Genomic DNA, 21,497 nt, shown 5'->3' with positions numbered 1-21,497 from the left:
TCTCTGGAAAATCATTTGGAAGACTAAATACAGGATGCCTGACTCCCCGGTGGAGATCCTAAGACAACAGGAAATCCCCAAAGGTTCCACAATTTGGGAATTAGCCAGTCAAAACAGGGATCTGGTTGAAAAACATACTTTCTGGGAAATACGGGGGGGTACAGAGGCCAACTTCTGGGAAGACAGGTGGCAACAAAGAGAAAGATTAAGCAGAATCCAGAACCTTCACCAGATCCGGGGTAGAATTGAAGGAGACAAAACTTGTGTAAGGGATTACTGGAAGATAAATGATATGACAGAGGGATGGAGAGTTTGGGAAGACTCGGTAGAATGGGACCATGAGCTAAGCACAGACCTCCAGGAAGTTTACAAGAAAGAAATGGGATCTAGGAAAATCAGAGCTCGTAATGGGAAGGATATCCTCAGGTGGGGGAACTCCTCGAAAGGTTCGTTTACCACCAAGGAAGCTTACTACCTAATGGATACTCAAAACAGAGGTGACAGGAATTTGGAATGGAAAACAATATGGGAAAGCAATTGGTGGCCAAAAGTGTCCATTTTTGTTTGGCTGGCCGCAAAGAACAAAATCCTAACCTGGGATCGTATTCAGAAAAAGGGCTTCAATGGCCCTTCGAGATGTTACCTGTGCAACAATGATGGAGAGACCAGGGATCATCTGCTGGTCAACTGCCCGTTTGCTGAGAAACTCTGGACGAATACTAAACGAACTTTCAATAAACTTGGAATTAATATCAGAGAATTTAATGAACTGATATTCCAATGGGGTAAGGAATCCTTTCACTGTAGAGTAGTCCAGAGGGCATGGAATCTTATCTCTACATTTATACTCTGGATGGTCTGGAAAGAGAGAAATCGGAGGGTTTTTCAGAATTCTGCTAAGGAACCAGAGGTAATCTGGGAACGGGTGGTAGAGGTTATGCGAGAAACAATATTAGTCGATAAGTGGGAGGGAGATGACTGGAAGGCGAACCAGGAAGAACAAGGAGTTCTGAACAAATTAAATTTAAAATTCAAGATGGTCAAATTTAAGCATCCGGCTCGCCATGATACGAGGATTCAAAGCCCTGACAAATTCAGATATCCTAGAGATCAGTTTGTTAAGCTCAACTTCGACGGGGCCTCGAAGGGGAACCCGGGCGAAGCTGGCTTTGGGGGCATCTTCAGAGACAGCAATAACCAAGTAAGGTGGATATTTGCAGAATGGGGAGGCGAGATGACTAATAACGAAGCCGAGTTCTGGGCTCTGCATCAAGGATTACGAATTGCAGTTAGGAATGGCTACACCAATCTGGAAATCACAGGTGACTCGCAGATTGCAGTGGACATGCTGAGGAGGCTCAGCAACGGGAGCGGATGGGAGAAAGTCACGAACAGCTGGCGGACTGCGGGTATTGTTCAGGAAATTGCTGATCTTGTAAAACGAATTGAATACAGAATTATAAACCATGTTCGAAGGAGAGGGAATCAGGCAGCGGACTGGCTGGCCAATTGGGGCTGCAGGGGACGTGGCAGCACGATTGACAGTCAGTGGAGAGCCGTGGAGGGAAACCGAGAGTGGAAGGAGCTGGCGGACATCATTAAGGCTGATCATGATCAAGCCACAGAGGAAAATACAAGGATCGGTGAGCTGGATCAATAGTAGGACGTGGAGATCCCGATACAAGAACACGGTTCAATCGGGCTTCGGTAAAGATATCATAACAGATCATAGGATATACGATCAGAAGTTACGAGGCAGTACAGCGACGGCGGGAGGGGCGAATAATCAGGAGTACACACAAGGTGAGGCAATTAATGCTCGATACATTAGAGGAGATGGGAGCGGTTCGTCAGATTTCACAGCAGAGGAGATTAATAAGGAAATGATGGTCGAAGGTAGTGGCATGTCGGAAATCCACCGGCGGCAATCGGAAGTTGAACCCAGGTGGTACCCCGCGGACAGGAAAATGCTATATTTCCAAAGTAGGATGAAAGCAAAAACATTTTATGATTTCCTAATTTGGGGAGGTTCGGAGGTAGCAGTTGAGGGGACGCAGCGAAGAACTAAGACCTTAGAAAACCAGAGTCCGGTGCGCGACAGAGCCACGGGCAACATGGAAACCAGACAGAAATTGAGAGGAGCAGAGGAGCAGCATAGCGCAGAGGTGGGGAACAGGCGCCGGAAGGGCAAAAGCATTCTGCAGGACGAGCAGCCATTCAAGATATGGGATGTTGAAGATGATTCGGAAGAGGAGCTGGGTCCTGGCAAAGGGAGTGAACGCCTTTACCCTCCGGAGAACTCTGCGGATGATTTAGATCAGCAGATGGGGGAGGACCAGACCGGGTCGCCGATCCGACGGTATGGCTTGAGGAAACGAAGCAGGACTCCCAGCAGGGACGGGGACTCGGGGCGGAAAAGAGGCCGAGGGCAGAGGAAGAAAGCGCAGGAGGAAGGGGAAACTTCCAGGCGCGACCAGAATAGAGATAAAAAACAAAAGAAGACTGTGAACCACAGAATTCGAAGGGCTGAACGGGCTTATTACCGCAACTCCAACCCTGCTGTGCGCAGAATAATGCAGTATCTTGAAGAGGAATCGTTACAGGATCAATCTGCAGATGAGATGGAAGAGTGGGAGTTTCTGCTCCATGACCCTGGTCACACCAGGGGGCGAATGTCATTGTTCAAACAATCCCTGCATATCTATTGGGTAATGAAGGGGCTAATGGCAAAGGCTCTGGAGCAAGTGGCAAAGGAGATGGTTGAGTTGGCCCAAGGAAATCCAGACATTCGTAGAGAATTGAGCTTCATACGCATAGCAATGGCGAGGCAGGAGGAGAAGCTGGATGCAATCCAGCAAATGCTGAATCGGGACCATCCAGAACCAGCGGGAGCAGCTAACCAGCAACCAGATGGGGGCAACGATTGACATAAGATATGTTTAGAAACTGCAATAGTTTTTTTGATTATGGCTTTTTACATGCTAAAGATAGGGAAAAGCAAGTAGTGCAGATTAGTAGTATTAGTAAGTCTCATGACTGCATCGTCTATTTAGCTAAGACAACTAGACTGTGGACCTTCTATTTTTGGGATGCAATTAAAAACTATAGGTGGTTTTCTGACCCGGTTTCCCCATGTGGGCGGGCTGCAACATTTTTGAAATGATTTAATGTTCTGATGATCAAGTAATAGAAAGAGTACCATCCTAGCTTACAAAAAAAAAACATCATATATCCATATTATCTCCAAATTTATGAAGAGGAACCAAATCTATAGAGATTGAAATCTTTCCTCAGATTATGTTTTGAGATATTTCATTCCACACGACACTTACAAAGTAGTAGAAATTAAGATGGATGGTTCTCATAATAATTTAAATCAAGTTTCATATTAACTCTAAGAAAATGTAAAATCGATGATATGAAAGAAAACAATTAATTTAAAAAAGAAATATTGAATCTTAAATTTTTTAAAATATATGAATATAATTACAAACAAACATTATTTAATTTAGAATGATCCCTTTTTAATGTCATATTAATAATTTACGATTGACTTTTATCTTATTTTAAAGAAAATATAGAGTTAATCATAGAGGAATATCGAGTTGATCCAAAAGTAGTTTATAACCTACAACTTCAAGAATAAAGGTAATACTTCGTGATTGAAGCTAACCTTTCTCCCTTTGAAAGTATGGCTATGTTTGGCTATTTGATTTATAGGAAGAAGCTTTATAACATGGAAACCAAGAGGCTCCCGAAATTTTCTTCAAACTCTAGCAAAAACCCCAACCTCCCACTCAAGTGAGGTTGACAAGGATGCCCTAATTTGACTCAACTATTGGTGGATAAAGAAAGAGATAAACTTGGAGGATAAAGATAATATTAAAAATGCTATTGCTTCCAAATTTAAGAACAAATTATGAGATGATAAGGAGTTAGAAGGGAAAAGGAAGCTAAGGTATTATAAAGAGGTGATCAACTCCACTCTGGTTAACTAGAATTATCTCTTTGTCATCACCAGTGCTAAGAAGAAAATGAAATAAATAAGAACTATCTCCCACAGCTTTGAGGTGTTGGTATATTCTCAGAATGGTTTGGGATGAAAGAATCTATAACTATGAGATACTGAGAGGATTGAAGATAAAAAACACTTTCTATCGGATTGAAGATGAAAAACACTTTCTATCAGATTTCTTGGCTCTTACTCACATATGTTCTCATCTCCAAAACATCTATTACACTACCAACCTTCTTGACTTGTTTAGTTAGCAAAACTGTAGTGATCTAGGAAAGCTTATTTCCCTTCTCTCTAATTATAAAAATAATATATTAATAAGTCTTAATTAATATCTTTCTCTTTTAAGGTTCAATAAAGCTGTAGTGATCTAGGAAAACTTATTTCCCTTTTCTCTAAATATAGAAATAATATATTAATAAGTTTTAAATAATCTCTTACGTTTTAAGGTTTAGTAGACCTTATTGATCTGGCTGGGAATTTTTCATCATCATCAAAAGTTAATATTTTATCGTATTAATTATAAATATTATAAATTTTAGAATAATTATGCAACATTAATTTAATAAAAATAAAAATAATAGTTTTTAAAAGGAATAATTGAATTAGATTTTTTTTGGTCATTTTAGCAATTTTTTAATAAATTTATCTAAAATTTAATTAAAAACTAGAAAAGCTATAATTATAAGTAGTTAACTTTACATAATTTTAATATCACAAAAGTTTTTTAAAATATGAATTATTTTTATATTTACAAATACAATACCATGTAATTTCCATGCAGAAGGGTAAATTTAATTGGGGATTTATGTGATAATGGAGGGCTATGTCTTTTTGGAAGAGGCATATGCAGATACTTAGAGGTTAAGAACATAGGTAAGAACTTAGAGGTTATACCCGTAGTCATTTTTATCTCGCTAATACCAAATCAACAAAATTATTCATTCATTTACCTATTCCTCTGCCAGCCCAATTTCTCATTCCTCTGAATACAAATACAAAATACCATATAATTTACACATTAAAACATTACAATCATCCATAATCATATCTTAAAATTTCTAATTATAAATAAATTCAAACCCTAATTTATAAAGGCCACATACACATTGTTATTTCCAAAATCTATGTAAAAAAACTCAATATATCTAAATGTACAAGGTTTTTTTAATAAGATTGTTACAATGGATTTATAAATTATAGTTTTTTTTTTTAAATTTAATTTAACATGTTATTATAATCTTTTCCATAGCCTTCAAAAAAGCATTTTTTTCCCTTCTTTTTGGGATTTATTTATTTAATAACTTAATATTTCCTTTAACTTAATGTAATTATATTTTAAAAGTAATATTATATATAATTATATTATATATAAAAGATAATATTATATTTTAGGTTTTATTTTTTTAATAACTTAATATTTCCTCTAAGTTAGGATAATTTAATGTAATTATATTTTAGAAGTAATATTGTATATAAATAATGATATTATAAAGTGAAGTATGTTAATTTTAAATTTGTTAAATTTTAAGTATATAAATTTTATAGTTTAATTTTTTTCGAGTGGAAAAATCTGTAACCTTTTATTTAAAAAATGAAAAGTTACAATTGCAGATGCATTGAGCATTTCCATAAGCTGCCCATTGGGTTCAAGTGCTTCCGCACCCTTCACAACAATACACAACTAGCGTGCAAAAATGAAAAAAGAAAAAAGAAGAAAGAAGAGGGAAGAAGAGAGAGAGCAAGGAAAACTGAATTTCGAATCTTCAGGTTTTCCTTCCTTTTTCCTTTTCGACCTTGTGCCACTCTCCTTGAGTAGGCTCAATCGAAGCTATGACTAACTGTGTTTCTGCTCTCTGCGTGCCTACTTCCTTGTCTGAATCTGAGGTATCTGATTGATGAAGTCGTTTAATTCCTCCCATGCTCTGATCTTCGTTTGTCCTCTCTGCCTGATTTGGGTAGAAATGTGGAGTCTTGTTTTCGGATGTATTTTCCTTCTGGGTTTCCATTGCTCGAGGTACCTCAGCATTCTCTGTGGGGGTATCGTCCTCTTCTGCTTCTGATTCTTCATCCTCTGAGATAGGGGGGGAGAATTGCCATCCTTTCCTTTGCTTCCCTTTCTGCTTTCTTTTACTGTTAGCTTTCTTGGCTTCTGGACACGTGCTTTGCAGGTGTCCTGTTTGTCTGCACACCCTGCATCTGAAGGCGGTATTTTCGTAGTCTAGTGCTTGCAGCCAATTTTGTTGTTTGTAAATCAGCCTTATGTTGTCTAGCAGCCCTTTACTTAGATCTACTTCCACACAGATGGGTGCGAAAGTGTAAATCCTTTCATCAATCCTTTCCAGATCTGTTTTGATGTATTTCCCTATGCTGTTCCCGATTCCTTCCAAGACTCTTTCACTCCAAAAGTGAAGGGGAAGGTTATGTAGACGAACCCAAACCGGCACTTTTGATACAGTCATTTTGTTTGGATCAAAATCTTTAAACCATGGGGTCATGAACAGCCCCGCCGTTCCCCAGAACCAAGGCCCAGCACTGATGATGGTATCTCTGGCCTCCTTGGATATAAATCTGACTATGAAAAACCCTTTGGAGCATAGATGAATGTCGCATTCCATGGTCCAAGTGGTAAAAATCCAATGAAATAGATCCGATGGTTTTGGCCAGAAGCTGTTGAAGCGACATATTAGAGCTTGTGTTTCATAGGACTTTACATAATCATCCAGCCCTGCGGAATCAATATTAAACGCTGGAGTTTGTCCTAGTTGGTCTACTATGTAAGGCCGAGGTGTATATCCACCTTGATCTGGGGAGGATCCTGATTCTCTGTTGCCTTGGAGAATGTTTTTATAGGATGAAACTCCCTTAGGTTTGTGCTGGGGTGCTGTTTTCCCCTTTTCCCCTCCTGAACTGCTTGGCTGTCCCTGAGATGGGGCCCCTCCTCTCAGCCTGAGATTCAAGACTATGGTTTCTCCTGGGCTGATCTCGTAACTTCCCAGGGTTCTGTTGTCCTGGAGGGACCACCTGCCACTGACTAAATGTTGGATCTGGCTAGGATAGCCAGTCAAAGCACAAATTTGCTGCTTTAGCAGCGAAACAGAGCTGTCTGCACTTACCCATACTAAGAAAGATTTCTTCTCAGGGGTTTTAATAAAAATCTGAAAACTATTTTTGGTTACCTAATGTCTGCGTTTTAGCTGAGCTCTGCCTGAACCAGTGTCTTTGCTGGTTGCCAGATGGTCTGGCTATGTGCCTTCTTCCAGATCTTGCCTCCTATTGGGTCGATCTGCCTTTTGTATGACGAGAAACACGTGCCCTCTGCTCAATCGGTGCCTATTCCCGCCGATCTGCTGCCTGGGTTCTGTATAATCTTGAAACTTGCTCCGATCAGTTAGATCCGGCCTGGATCTGTAGCATTTGAGCCATGCAATTGTGTGATGGGTTAGATCTGCTGCATGCAGTCCCCCATCTTTGCATACAAAGGACGACAGTGTAGTGATTGGCCTGATGAACAGCCAACTGGCAAGGCCTACATAAATCGGCCCAAACCCTGACGATTCTCCGCCTCCGAAATAGGTTCTGAGCCAAAAAACAAAGATTGTCTGCCGATCTCTGCCCTCGTTCAGCTTCCCGGGCTTTTCCTTCCGTTCTACCTTTGATTTATTCAGCCCTTCAAGCATATCTGCTATGCCAAGAGTGTCGGGAGCTTCCCTGGCGATGGGCCGAATAACCGCATTCTTACAGATTGATCGAAAGGGTTTCGGGAGCTCCGTCAATACGCACTTGAGGCCAAACTTGCAGAGGCCAGAGGCTATGGCCGTCCCTTCCACGCCGCCTCCAAAAATCGCACAGTCGGTGACTCCATTTCCGGTGCAGGGAAAGCTCGCTACGATGGCCATCTTTCAGGAAGCCTTTTTTCACAACTAAATAAGTTAACTATCTATAGTTTAAATTTATTTGATGTGAGTAATAATTAAATGAAAATTTTCATATTTGATTATATATTTATCACTATAATTTAATTTGTGTTTTGTATGGGAAAGGATGGAGGTGATGACTATGAATGTGTAAGAGACCAGACAAGGACAACCTGTCTTGTACATAGACTTGTGGAGCCAATGAGCGATAATCATGAATGAATTGGGGTGGATAATGGCTTATTATGATATTCATTGGGTTAAGTATGTTATGGAAAGGTGGCTGCAATTTATATAGTGGCTTGAGAAGCTCCTCATATATGTATCCTGTGGGAAGTAGCTATCTTTTGCAAACATTCCATTATTGGAAAAGAAAGTTAAGGAACTTAGTAGACTAATCTTCTCAAATGGGGCATGGAGATAGTGTTGCATGTAGAGATGGTGGTCATTCTCAGCTAGAATTTTCTCAACATGGAACACATAAATTCAAGTGCACTGAAATCATAGAGGAGCAGTCTTAGGTTTTCAGTTTTCTTCATCTATATTCTAAACTTTTCCTTAAAGATGGAAGAGATGGTATCAATGCTTTTAAGGAATCTTGGTCTCATTCCATTCAAGTGCTATGTTCCCTCTTTTGGCTCATTAATTCTGCATGGAATTTTCTACACAGTGCTCTAAGTTGGTTCTTAAGCCTTTGCACAATATTCTTACCCTCTTGGCCTCTCTTGTTGGGTTCTTGACTTCTTGGTTTATCATTGGGTTTTCTACTCAGGTTCTCCTCTCTTTTTTCATCCCCCCTTTGGACTCACTTCCATTCTACCCTAACTCCTCCAATTGTCTACATTGACCTATGTGTTTCTTTTCTTCCTTGTGTTTCATTGTTTGGGGTATTTTACACTACTTTCTCTCACCTCATGGCTAGGAATCACATTTTAGTGTCCCTTCTATTCACAAATGGCCTCTTATTCCTGACCATTGTACTCAAACTTATTTTTACAAAAGATTGACAATAAGTGGTGTTATGACCAAAGGTATTGCATGAATAACCAAAGCCATGCAAATAATTTGTATAGCTAGAGACCTTTTACCTTTGATTTATGCAATATTGAGGAAGAAAAAGTCTTGATGAACCCTATTTGCTTCTTTTCTTTTGCTATTTCCCTTTGTTCTCTCATCTGATTGTAGCTGCCTCCAAATTAGATCTATTATTTTCTAACTTGTTTCTTGCATAATTTTCTTTAGCTTTTATTTCTTCACACTGTTTATCTATCTCCTTCAACTGATTTTGCACTCCATCAATTCTCCTTGCCTCCTCCAGCAGGGTGTTCTAGTAGGAGATTTCTTCCTTAAATTTTTACTCCATCTCTTCAAGTATTTGAAGGAGCTTTTTCAAATTTTTTTATTTTTTTTTTTCTAATAAGAGATTTTCTATTTTGACCAATGATGAGCTAAACTTAGCTTGATCCTTAACTAATATCTCCTTTTGATAATCCACTACTTTGATACTACGAGAAAATATCTCATCTAATTGATCACTTTCCTTCTAAGGGTCCTTTTTCTTCTTCTTCATTCACTTCTCCTTTTCTCCTTCATACAAATTTTTATCGTGTCCCGAATCTCTTTTGCAATCTTTATATCTACCACTTTCTGAGGCCTAGATTATGAAGGTTGTCATAGATTCCACCCCTAGCATGTGCATCCCATTGCTAATTTTGTTTTGAAAGAATTTCATTTCCATAACAATTTACCATTGATTTCCAAACTTTGTATCCAAGAACATATATTTCCGATTTCACCTTCTCTCTCCATTCTTTAAAATTTGTGCATTGAGTAGTGAGTAGTTTTATAACCCATGATTCACCTCAATCTACATTCCAAAAATTAAGTTGCAGCGAAGGGAAATTGATATGATACCAATTGTTGGAATTAGATCACTACTCGGTGGAAGGGGGGGTGTGAATCAAGATTGATGTCACTTACACAATTTTTAAACATTTTTCAAACATGTTACACTATCAGCACAGAACAAATACTCATAGGATCAAAACATATAAATTAAGTATGTAAGTCAACGCACAAGCATCAAGATGATCAAACACATGAGACAAAAATATATCATGAGGAAACCCTCAAGGGGAAGAAAACCACCTTACTATTTCTATGTTGGTTTTCTTTCTTTATTATCAATGATAATTTATTTTAACAAATGTTAGCTTCAACTAGCTAGGAGAAACTACTCCACTCCAATAGTTTGTTGGCCAATCTTAGCTAGGAAGCCCCAACTCCCTATCAACTTTCTGCTAGCCACTACTCTTATATTGGCAAGCCACCACTTGTTGGAGGCCACAAAATCTTCAAACTCTATGGGTCATGATTTCATTGATTTTCAGAATTGTCTCCTAATCAAGCCCATGAACTCTACAACACATGAAAAAACTCGTCTCTACAACACGATTTCTTCCTCTTTAACTATTGATCACTGCTATCAATATACACACAACTTCATTATGCATTGTAGCACAAACTTGATCTCCAAAAATAGTATAACATATTTATGCTAACTTCTCCCTCATCAAGATATACTAAATCAACACATTAATAATATGTATTTACCTTTATAACGTACCAAATTGGACCAAAACACCAAATCCAATCAATTAATGCATTTACTCCTTACTTTTGGTTATCAAATCAATGATTAATTGTGTTCCATTGCTTTTGATGACCAAACCATAATCTCTCTAAATATTGACATCAATTCAAACCACACAACACAATTGCCAACACTCAAAACAAGTTTCAAAATAAATTAAAAGACAAAATAGACTATGCATAGGGGACTCAGTTGAGGAGACCTTAAAAAAATAGCTTCCAAACAACCCAAAAGGCCATTTATAGCCTACTTCCTCAACTTGGCCTAGCAAATTTGTGTTTTCTATTAATGCAAAATTTATTGAGGATAAAGATACCATTAACCTCAATTTTCCCTCTCAAAATGTAAATGTTTTATGCAACTTTCATGATTCTCCACTTCTCCTCCTCACCTTTCCTGTGAAAATTTTTTAATGGAGCCTAGCACATCAGTACATCTTGGAAAGGAAATGGGGACTGATCTTCCTCTCCTCAATTCATATACATTTTTTTATAAATAGAATTAACAAAGTTACTAATAATTTCAGTAAACTCATGGCACTAAAATTAGTTCTCACTTTAGCACTTGGCAAAAAGGTTACACATAAATTCTAAGTGACTTCTCAATGAATAAAAAAGCTATACTTTGAGGAATTGCTTACTTCAAATGTTACCTTTACATATCAAAAAAAGCTTACAATCTACTTTCTCTCACATTTTTTAGAAAAAATATCAACAAGAAAAAAACTGTGAAATTAAAAAATTGTCCAAATATAAACCTTAATTTTTATTTTTATTTTATTTTATTTTTAACCTCCTCATCTTATTATTATCCTAAATCCTAAATCTCATTTCTTCACTATTTCACATTTTTCCTTCAACAATGAATCAGAATGAAAATAATATAATACTTACACCTTGATCTTGAACAATGAATTAGAATGAAAATAATATAATACATAAGAAGTACTTATTTTTGATCTCATAAAAAAGCATAAATGTTTTATTACGAGGGTATGACTCTCCTCACACTGGTTTATATGGGAATGAAGGTCCTTCCGAACATGATTACTGACATAATGCTATTTTTTTTTATTTTTTTTTTTTGGGAAAAAGTAGTTTGGAATACATCATTGGTATCTGCTCTTCTTCCTTAATTTTTTTAATCTTCGACAAAATCACATGATCCTTTCGCAGCGGCCTCTTCGATTATGACCGTTGAACAAAACGGAAAAAAAAATGGCAGTGAACCGCGTTTCAAAACACGCAACTAAACAATGTCATCACAAGATTGCATCGCATCTTGGCCTGCGGATAAATAATTGCAACGAGCCAACGATAACTCTCGAAGAAAAGACATGACAGAACTAACAACTCAATCAAAACAAACGACATGCTTCTGGCATGCATTGCAGAAGGTTATAAACAAACGACATGCTTCTGGCTCAGTATTGCACTTGCAGCAATTGAGCCTCACTCCTGAGCTCAAGCGTTTCGACGCTGGTGATACTGAAGATGAAGAGGACCATCATTTCAATGGGGCAGGCAGTGCTATTTGCAGTGATTGTTGCGGCAGCTATTTTCGTTGAGCCTGGAGCGTGTCAGAGGCCGGGAGAGAAGGTGCAGTGCAAAATAATGGGAACGCCATGTTTTATGGATATTCTTTCCTGCCCCGACGATTGCCCTGAACGTATACCAGAGAACCCCGATGTCAAGGGCTGCTACGTAGATTGTTCCGTTGACTGCAATGCCATCTGTAGAAGTAGGGTATTTATATCTATTGATTATTACGAATCAAATTAATCTTTCGATAGCTGTGATTTTTAAGAGGTTCCTTTTAACTTTGAATATTTTCAGGTATTTGGGAAATTTGAGTTTCTTCATTCTAACAGGAAATTGTTTTTGATATTTGAATTGCAGCTAAAGTTAGTGTTATATATATATATATATATATATATATATATATTCCGTTTAATATAAAATTAAAAAATAATTAAAAATAGTTATGGATTAAGTAGGGATTTACTACTTTATTCAAAAGTGGTAAGGCTTGTTCATTGTTGAACCTATTTAATAAAAGTAATATTTTGAAGTATAAATTTTGTTAAAATACGATAATAATATAAAAATGATTATTTTAAATAAATAAATATAATATTATGATTAATATTTATTGATATTAAATTTGATTTATAAAATTTTAATACTATATATTTTATAATATAATTTATTATAAATTTATTTTAATTTATAAAAAAAATATAAATAATTTTTTTGTATTTTAAATTATTTAAATAAATATTATTTTAATATCTAAGGTTTTATAGACAACTTGTTTGGGAGTTAAAACATTTTAAATAGATACTCCAGTCGTAATTATAAATAGTAACCCGATAATGAAAAATATTAATTAATTTTCATTTCAAATTAAGTTACTCTCACTCATTTCTCATCATTCAATCTTCTTTTATTTCTGACCATGAGAATGACTACTTGAAAATTTGAAAATTATAATATAATTTGGCTGAGACAAATCGAATGTTCACTTGAAAATTTGAATATTTTGAAAATATTATATAATTTATAACTTTTCTCTAATGTTTAACATATATTTAGTTTAAATAAAAGTTCAAAATATTAGTTTAAATTATTTTAAAGTCAAATTTATAGGGAAATATTAAATTTCTTAAAATATTATATTTTTTATTATCTAATTGTAAAATAAATAAATAAAAATTTTATCTTTTGTTGTTTAAAATGTATAAATAAATTCTAAAAATTAAATTATTTAAATTCAAAATTTTAAAAATCTATTAAAAATTTTGATTACAATTCACTAAAAATATATAATAAAAAAAAGTCATTCCGTTAATAGATTAGACAATGTGCATATATACAAATATTTCTCCATGAGAATGCCTAAAAGTCCTCTCAATTAAGTTCATAATTAATAAAATTGTTTTGCAGACGGAATAGCAAACTGCTCAGTTGGAGCTGCTTGCTATGACCCTCGCTTCATAGGAGGAGATGGCATCATGTTCTACTGCCTGGTGTCTGATGATACCTTGCAAATCAATGCTCACTTTATTGGCCTCAGGGCTGAAGGGAGAACCAGAGATTACATCTAGGTTCAATCCCTCGGCATCATGTTCGGCACTCATACCTTCACAGTGGCTGCAAATAAGGTGTCCAAATGGGACGACGGGTTCGACCATTTCTTCTTCGCCTTTGATAAACAGCCCTTCACCGTTCCTGTGGGATATCGTTCTCTCTGTAAGGCACCGTGGGGCGACCTGATCGTCCAACGAAACGCAGAGTACAATGCATTGTGGTGTTGATCCCTGTTGAAATATTAATTTTTTCTGCGCATCATCATTTCCGAAAAACCACTTGTTTAAGCAGTATTTTTGAGAGGGCCTCCGATCATCCCGACCAAGCGACGGTTGGCCACTGTACGTTTTGAATACCGCCCATTCCCCCGCCGGTAAAGTTCGTGCGACTTAGGCAAGCGATATACCTCCAATAAAATCAACCGACAAGAATCATTTGAAGTTGCATGCATTAAATTTTTTGTTTAATATAATTTAATATGGTTCGTAGAATGGTCAGTAAATGTTTTAATTTTATTGTTTTTTTAAACTACAAAGGTATGGGCAAGTCAACACATAGTTAAGTCTTTTGTTTTTTAGGTATATGTAATGGTTTTTTTTTGGTTCATTTTCGAAAATGTATGTGTAATGAAAGGGGAGCACAACAGTGCGAAATCAGAGCAAGTGTTAATTTTTCCAGTGAAGACATTTTGAAATGCGCAGCAGCGCATATAAAATTTTATTGGTAGATATATAATGCAACAAGCGTAGAAGCATGAAAAGGGTGAAGCAAGTTCTTTTTGTTTTGTTTTGTTGTGTAAGAAAATTTTTATTTTACAAAAGTGAATGTAAAAGTTTTTCACATAGCAGTGAATGAGGATTTTACACAACAGTGTAAAATTATTTGTAAAAGACGCAAGGTAATTTTGTTTTTGGTGGAAGTTCTTGGTGAATCCCTCTGAGAGAGAGAAAGAAATTTGTATCAGGCAGTTTATGAATTAATACAAGTTTATTTTGGTTGAGAAACTCTGCTTTGTTTAGAAATTTTATTTGCTTCCCTGTGTTAAAGATCTTGTGGCAAAACAGAGCATTGTCTCTGTGTTCAATTAATTTGTGTTTGAAATTACCAGAAATTTCCAACATGGTATCAGAGCAGATCCAGACTCTTTGAAGGTGATAAAGAAGCTGAAGGAAGGTTCATTTTGTTGTAGCAGTAAATCTTCTCCAGCAGTAAATCTTCTCCAGCAAAGTGAAGTCTCAGGCAAAAGAGTCCAAGGTATTCTCAAAGTCTTTTTTGTGTTACTGCTGAAGAAACAATCAGTATTTTAAATACACAATCCCATATTTGGGCAATAACCATGAGAGCCCTGTTTGCCTCACAAGATTTATTTGTTGAATATGGATTTGAAGAACCAGCAGATGAAGATGAGTTTAATAACTTGACACAGGCAGAGAAAGATTAGTTGAAGAGTAATAGGAAGAATGATTCAAAACCCCTCGTATTTTTATATCAGTCACTGCATGAGAGTGTGTTTCCAAGGATAGCAACAGCCAAGACATCCAAAGAAGCATGGCAAACTCTCAAGACAACCTATCAAGGCATGGAGAAAGTGAAGAAAACAAAACTACAATTGCTGAGGAGAGATTTTGAAAATCTGTGCATGAAGGAGTCAGACAATATTGACTCATTTTTCACACATGTGATTAGATTGGTCACACAGATGAGGACTCATGGAGAAGTTCTTGAAGAAACGAGGATTGTGGAGAAACTATTGAGGATCCTACCCTCAAAGTTTGATGTGATTGTCACCACCATAGAAGAGAGAAAGGATCTCACAAACTTTTCAGTTGATGAACTCCATGCATCACTGATAACACATGAGCAGAGGTTGAGTAGAAATGAAAGCTCATCTCTAGAGCAAGCCTTCAAGACCCAGATGTCCTTTGGAAGAGGAATAGGTCAAGGCAGAGGAAACAAGAGAGGAAGAGGCAGAAGCTAGAATAGAGGTGGAAGAAACAGTCCAGCAAACACTCAAGGAAGAGGCAGCAATCCAAATCAGAACCAAGGCCAAGGCAGTAGCAAACAAAGTGGACAACATCATGCTCAAGGACAATGGTATGAAAAATCCAATGTCCAATGTTATTACTGTAAAAAATATGGGCATTATGCCAATGAATGTAGGAAGAAGCAACATGATATGAGTAATAAATCAAATGCAAATATCACTAGAGAAAATATCAGCCAAGATAATGTACTTTTAGCTTGTAACATGGCTGAAACAAACAGTGAAGATATATGGTTTCTAGATTCTGGTTGCAGCAACCATATAATAGGAAACATAGCCCTGTTTTCTACTTTAAATCAGAATGTGAAACCACAAGTCACAATTGGGATTGATAGTAAAATTTCTGTTATGGGAAAAGGAGAAGTTAAAATATTTACAAAGAAAGGTGAAAAGAAAACCATAGCAGATGTCTATTATGTTCCTGGAATGAGATGTAACCTCTTGAGTATTGGACAGCTTGTTCAAAAGGGGTACAATGTTTTCTTTAAGAATGATGTATGCACCATCATGGATAGAGCACCCAGCGAACGATGTATTGCTGAAGTAAAGATGACAAGGAATAGGATATTCCCTCTTAGAATAAGGGCAGATTTGAAAAACAAAGAAGTAATTGCAGTGGTTACCCAAGAGGATTTCCAAAGCATACCAAAGGATGAAAATTAGTTGTGGCACTTGAGATTTGGACATCTCAACTTTGGGGGTCTTAACTTGTTGGGCAGAAAAGGAATGGTAAGAGGATTACCATTAATAGAGAAACAGGACAGCCTTTGTGAAGGTTGTATCTTGGGGAAACAACACAGAGAAATTTTTCCATTAGGGAAAAGAATAAGGGCAAAAGCACCCTTAGAAATTGTCCACTCAGACTTACGTGGACCAATGCAAAATCTATCACTAGCAGGAAACCAATATTTTCTAACATTCATTGATGATTTCACCAGAAATACTTGGGTTTATTTCTTGAAGAACAAAAGTGAAATGTTTGAAAAATTTCGAAATTTCAAAGCACTTGTGGAAAACCAAAGTGGGTTGCATATCAAAGTTCTAAGCACTGACAGAGGAGGTGAGTATATCTCCAAGGAGTTTCTATGGTTTTGTAGAGAAAATCGAATTCACAAACAATTTACCACAAAGTACACTCTGCAGCAAAATGGAGTAGCTGAAAGGAAGAAAAGGACCATCATGGATATGGCGAGGAGCATGTTGAAGGCAAAGCATTTGGCAAATGATTATTGGGCTGAAGTTGTACACTGTGCAGTATATATTTTGAATAGGTTTCCTACAAAAGCAGTGATGAACAAAGTGTCGGAAGAAGCATGGAGTGGGAGAAAGCAAGGAGTCACCCACATGAAAGTTTTTGGTTGTGTGGCCTATGCACACATTCCAGATCAGCTAAGGAGGAAGTTGGACAACAAAGAGGAGAAATGTATTTTCATTGGATACAATGAGGAACCCAAAGCTTACAGGTTGTATATCCCATTTACCAAGAAGTTTTTTGTGAGCATAGATGTTCAGTTCATTGAGGAGGAAGCTTGGGATGGAAGCATAGAGAAAACAATGAATGTTAAAAACTATTTGTCTCATGATGAAGATGATGAGGAGATGGCTGAAATACATCCCCAAATATCAGCGCCAACACAAGGACAACAAGAGACACCCTTGAGGATAAATGAAAGTGCTTCTCCAAGCACACCATAAGGAGGAAATTCAAGTGCATCTTCAAGCACTTGCACACCAAATGAAAGAGGTAAGAAGTTCATAAATTTAAGTGACATTTATGATGAAGGTATGAATTCCTTGTTTGCTTTGTATTGTCATGTTGATGATGCTATTCATTTCGAATATGCAATTAAGGATAAGAAATGGATAGAAGCTATGGATGAGGAGATTAATTCCATAGAAAGAAAAAAGACATGGGATTTAGTTGAGCTACCAAAAGGTAGCGAAGTCATTGGAGTTAAATTGGTCTACAAGACCAAGAGTAATGTTGAAGGAAAAATAGAAAGACACAAAGCAAGGTTGGTTGTCAAGGGATACAAGCAAAAGTATGGGAGAGATTATGAGGAAACTTTCGCACCGGTTGCAAGAATGGAAACGGTGAGAGCAGTTCTGTCCATAGCAGCACAAAACAAGTGGAAAGTTTACCAAATGGATGTGAAGTCAGCATTCATAAATGGAGTGTTAATGGAAGAGGTTTACATTAAACAACCTCTAGGCTATGAGAAGAAAGGCCAAGAGCACAAAGTATGTAGATTGAATAAAGCTCTTTATGGGCTGAAGCAAGCGCCAAGAGCGTGGTACAGTAGGATAGATTCCTATCTATTGGAAAATGGATTTGAAAAATGTGAGGGAGAACCCACCATCTACATCAAAGAAAAGGAAGGCAAAATTTTAATTGTTGTATTGTATGTTGATGATGTTATCTGCATAGGTAACGATGAATATCTCATTGAAAATTTCAAAGTAGTCATGAAAGAGGAATTTGAAATGACTGACATGGGTTTGCTGAGATACTTCTTAGGAATAGAAGTAGATCAAAATGAAAATGGAATTTTTATCTCACAAGCAAAATATGTAAATGAAGTATTAGGCAGATTTAATATGCAAGAGTGCAAGGCAGCAATCACTCCCACAGTAGTGGGATTAAAACTCAGCAAAAAGGACAACAACAAGGATTTTGATCCTAGCTTGTATAAGAGCATAGTTGGCAGCCTTACGTATTTAAGTGCAACTAGGCCTGACATAATTTTTGTTGTTAGTTTAATTTCCAGATTCATGGAGAGGCCAAAGGAAGCACATTGGCAGGCAGCAAAAATAATTCTGAGGTATGTTAAAGGTACTAAAATATTTGGAATTTTATTTACTGCCTCAGAATCTACAGATTTAGTTGGATACACTGATAGTGATTGGGCTGGAAGTGTAGATGATCGGAAAAGCACATCCGGTTATGTCTTTCACATGGGTTCAGGAGCCATATCATGGGCTTCTAAGAAACAACCTATTGTAGCGTTATCTACAACAGAGGCATAATATGTGGCAGCTACAATAGCAGCATGTCAAGAAGTTTGGATGAGAAGAATGTTAAGGAGCTTAGGCCAAGAACAGGCAAAAACAACTGTGATTTTTTGTGAAAATAGCTCAGCTATTGCATTATCCAAGAATTTCGTGTTTCATAAGAGAACGAAACACATTGACACAAGGTTTCATTACATCAGGGAATTGGTGAACAATGGAGAAATTATTTTACAAAATTGCAGGACTCAGGAATAGGTTGCAGACATTCTGACAAAGCCATTGGGCCAGAAAGGTTTTGAATTTTTGAGGAAATGTTTGGGTATGACTGATAACCCAGCAGTTGAAATTAAAGGGGAGTGTTGAAATATTAATTTCCCCTGCGCGTCATCACTTCCAGAAAACCACTTGTTTCATATCGCACAACCATTTTGCACAAAGCAGTATTTGTCAGAGGGCCTCCGATCACCCTGACCGAGCGACGTGTGGCCACTGTATGTTTTGAATACCGCCCATTCCCTGGACGGTAAAGTTCGTGCGACTTAGGCAAGCGATATACGTCTGATTAAATCAACGGACCAGAATCATTTGAAGTTTCATGGATTAAATTTTTTGTTGACCGTCGACTTTTTCAGTAAATCAATTAATGTAATTTAATATGGTTTGTAGGATGGTTGGTAAATGTTTTAATTTTATTGTTTTTTTAAACTACGGAGGTATGAGAAATTCAACGCATAGTTAAGTCTTTTGTTTTTTGGTATATGTAATGTTTTTTGTTCATTTTCGAAAATGTATGTGTAATGAAAAGGGGAGCACAACAGTGCGAAACCAGAGAAGGGGTTAATTTTTCCAGTGAAGGCATTTTGAAATGTGCACCAGTGCATATAAAATTTTATTGGTAGATATGTAATGCAACAAGCGCAAAAGCGTGAAAAGGGTGAAGCAAGTTTTCTTTTGTTTTGTTATTGAAATGTATTTTCCAGCAGTATGAATATAATGAAACCAGAAGATTTTCTTTTACATCAGTAAAAGTTAGTTTTATTTTTCACACAATAGTGAAAAAGAGTTATGTAAATTTTTTTTTGTTGGGTGATTGAAATTGAAATGCAGTGCGAATGTAATCAGGTTGTGTAAGAAAATTTTTATTTTACAACAGTGAATGTAAAAGTTCTTCACATAGCAGTGAATGAGGATTTTACACAGTAGTGTAAAATTATTTGTAAAAGAGGTAGGGTAATTTTGTTTTCGGTGGAAGTTCTTGGTGAATCCCTCTCAGAGAGAGGAAGAAATTTGTATCAGGAAGTTTATGAATTAATACAAGTTTATTTTGGTTGAGAAACTCTGCTTTGCTTAGAAATTTTATTTGCTTACCTGTGTTAAAGATCCTGTGGAAAAACAGAGCATTGTCTCTGTGTTTAGTTAATTTGTGTTTGAAATTACCAGAAATTTCTAGCAATCCCCGAGATGGTAGAGATATTGGTCAGGGTGGTGCCCGTAACCAAGGAGGTCGACTGCGTTCACAATTATCAGATTCCCTCTGACGATTGCTTTGCTCATCTGGAAACTGAGTTTAAATTCTTCACGCTATCAGCCAATGTGGAAGGAGTGTTGGGACAGACTTATAGGCCAAATTTCAGAAACCCAGTGAAGGTGGGAGTGCCGATGCCTATCATGGGTGGCGAGAACAAGTACCGGGCCTCGTCCCTTCTCACAGTAGATTGCAAGGCCTGCATTTTCAAGTCCAATTCTTCACCGGCCCGTGAGACTGAAAACTCACAGCAACTTATAAAAGCAGCAGCTGCGAGTTTGGACTGCACTGGAAAATTGGGGAATGGGCAGGGTATCTTCTGCCGAAGATAAATACACTTCCCATGCTTCCATATTTGAATAAGGAAACTGTTTTCCATTTCTCGCCATTGAGTCTTATCTATCGTTCACCTATTTATAAATTGGTCACTGTGAGCTCTGGGTCCAGCAAAATTTCCTCCGTTTTTCGCGCTCCATCTCAGTTCTGGTCAATGACACTGTGAGACACAGTTAGACATTGCAGTATTCGTAGTTATGTTGTTATCGTAGGCCATTGCTAGTAGATGACTTGGTTTGCCTCGTTCTGGTTTCCATTAGGTCATCAGGTACGGATGTGTTGGCTCTTAATTGCCTCGAGAATTTGAGATGATGGGGATATGTCCTGCAGTTTGAGTATGTTGTTTAGTATTTCTAAGTATGCTGAAAAAAATGACCTGTTCTTATCTATAGGAGAATATTGCCGTATATAAAATAAAGTTGATTGTTAAGAAAAATGAGCGTATTTTTGAGATGGAAATAGTGGAAGCGTCAAGACCGATATAAGTGTTATGATCTCAAGGTTGGAATTGGGGTGGTTTTGTTGTCTGTGAATTTTTTATTTTTTAGTAGCTTGGGATGTACTATAAGCCCTAGGGTTTCGGGTTTGGAGATTGGAGCACTACAAAAATCATTCGTGGGCTTGGAACCCAAGGTTGGGGTTTTGCACTCATCGATATTTGGGCCAAAACCATGAATCATTTTGGACATGTGATGGAAGATGATAGAGGGCATTGAGGAGAATCCAATGCAATGAGAATCGTCGAATTTCGGGTTGTCTACAATGAGTTATGAATTTTTGAAGGTTAATAATAGTTTTTTGACACATTAGTCACGTAGGCTTGGAGTGAATGTGCCAAAAGACATGTCTATTCGTGGAACCTTTCTTTTGGATATAAATAGAAGGTGATGTGAAGTGATTTGAACA

At 37.0% G+C, this 21,497-nt stretch overlaps 1 pseudogene; it reads left to right on the top strand.

Annotated features, from left to right (window-relative positions):
- Positions 1-12,099: 12,099 nt before the first annotated feature.
- LOC149210206 (uncharacterized) lies at positions 12,100-20,587 on the top strand (annotated as a pseudogene).
- The last annotated feature ends 910 nt before the right edge of the window (positions 20,588-21,497 follow it).

This window comes from Pinus tabuliformis, chromosome 1_2 (assembly GCF_031772625.1).
Source record: "Pinus tabuliformis cultivar Carrire ecotype Pingquan chromosome 1_2, CPIR1, whole genome shotgun sequence".
NCBI lineage: Eukaryota > Viridiplantae > Streptophyta > Pinopsida > Pinales > Pinaceae > Pinus > Pinus tabuliformis.
The sequence above is the reverse complement of the archived record's forward strand: the minus strand, read 5'-3'. Positions and strand labels throughout refer to the sequence as shown.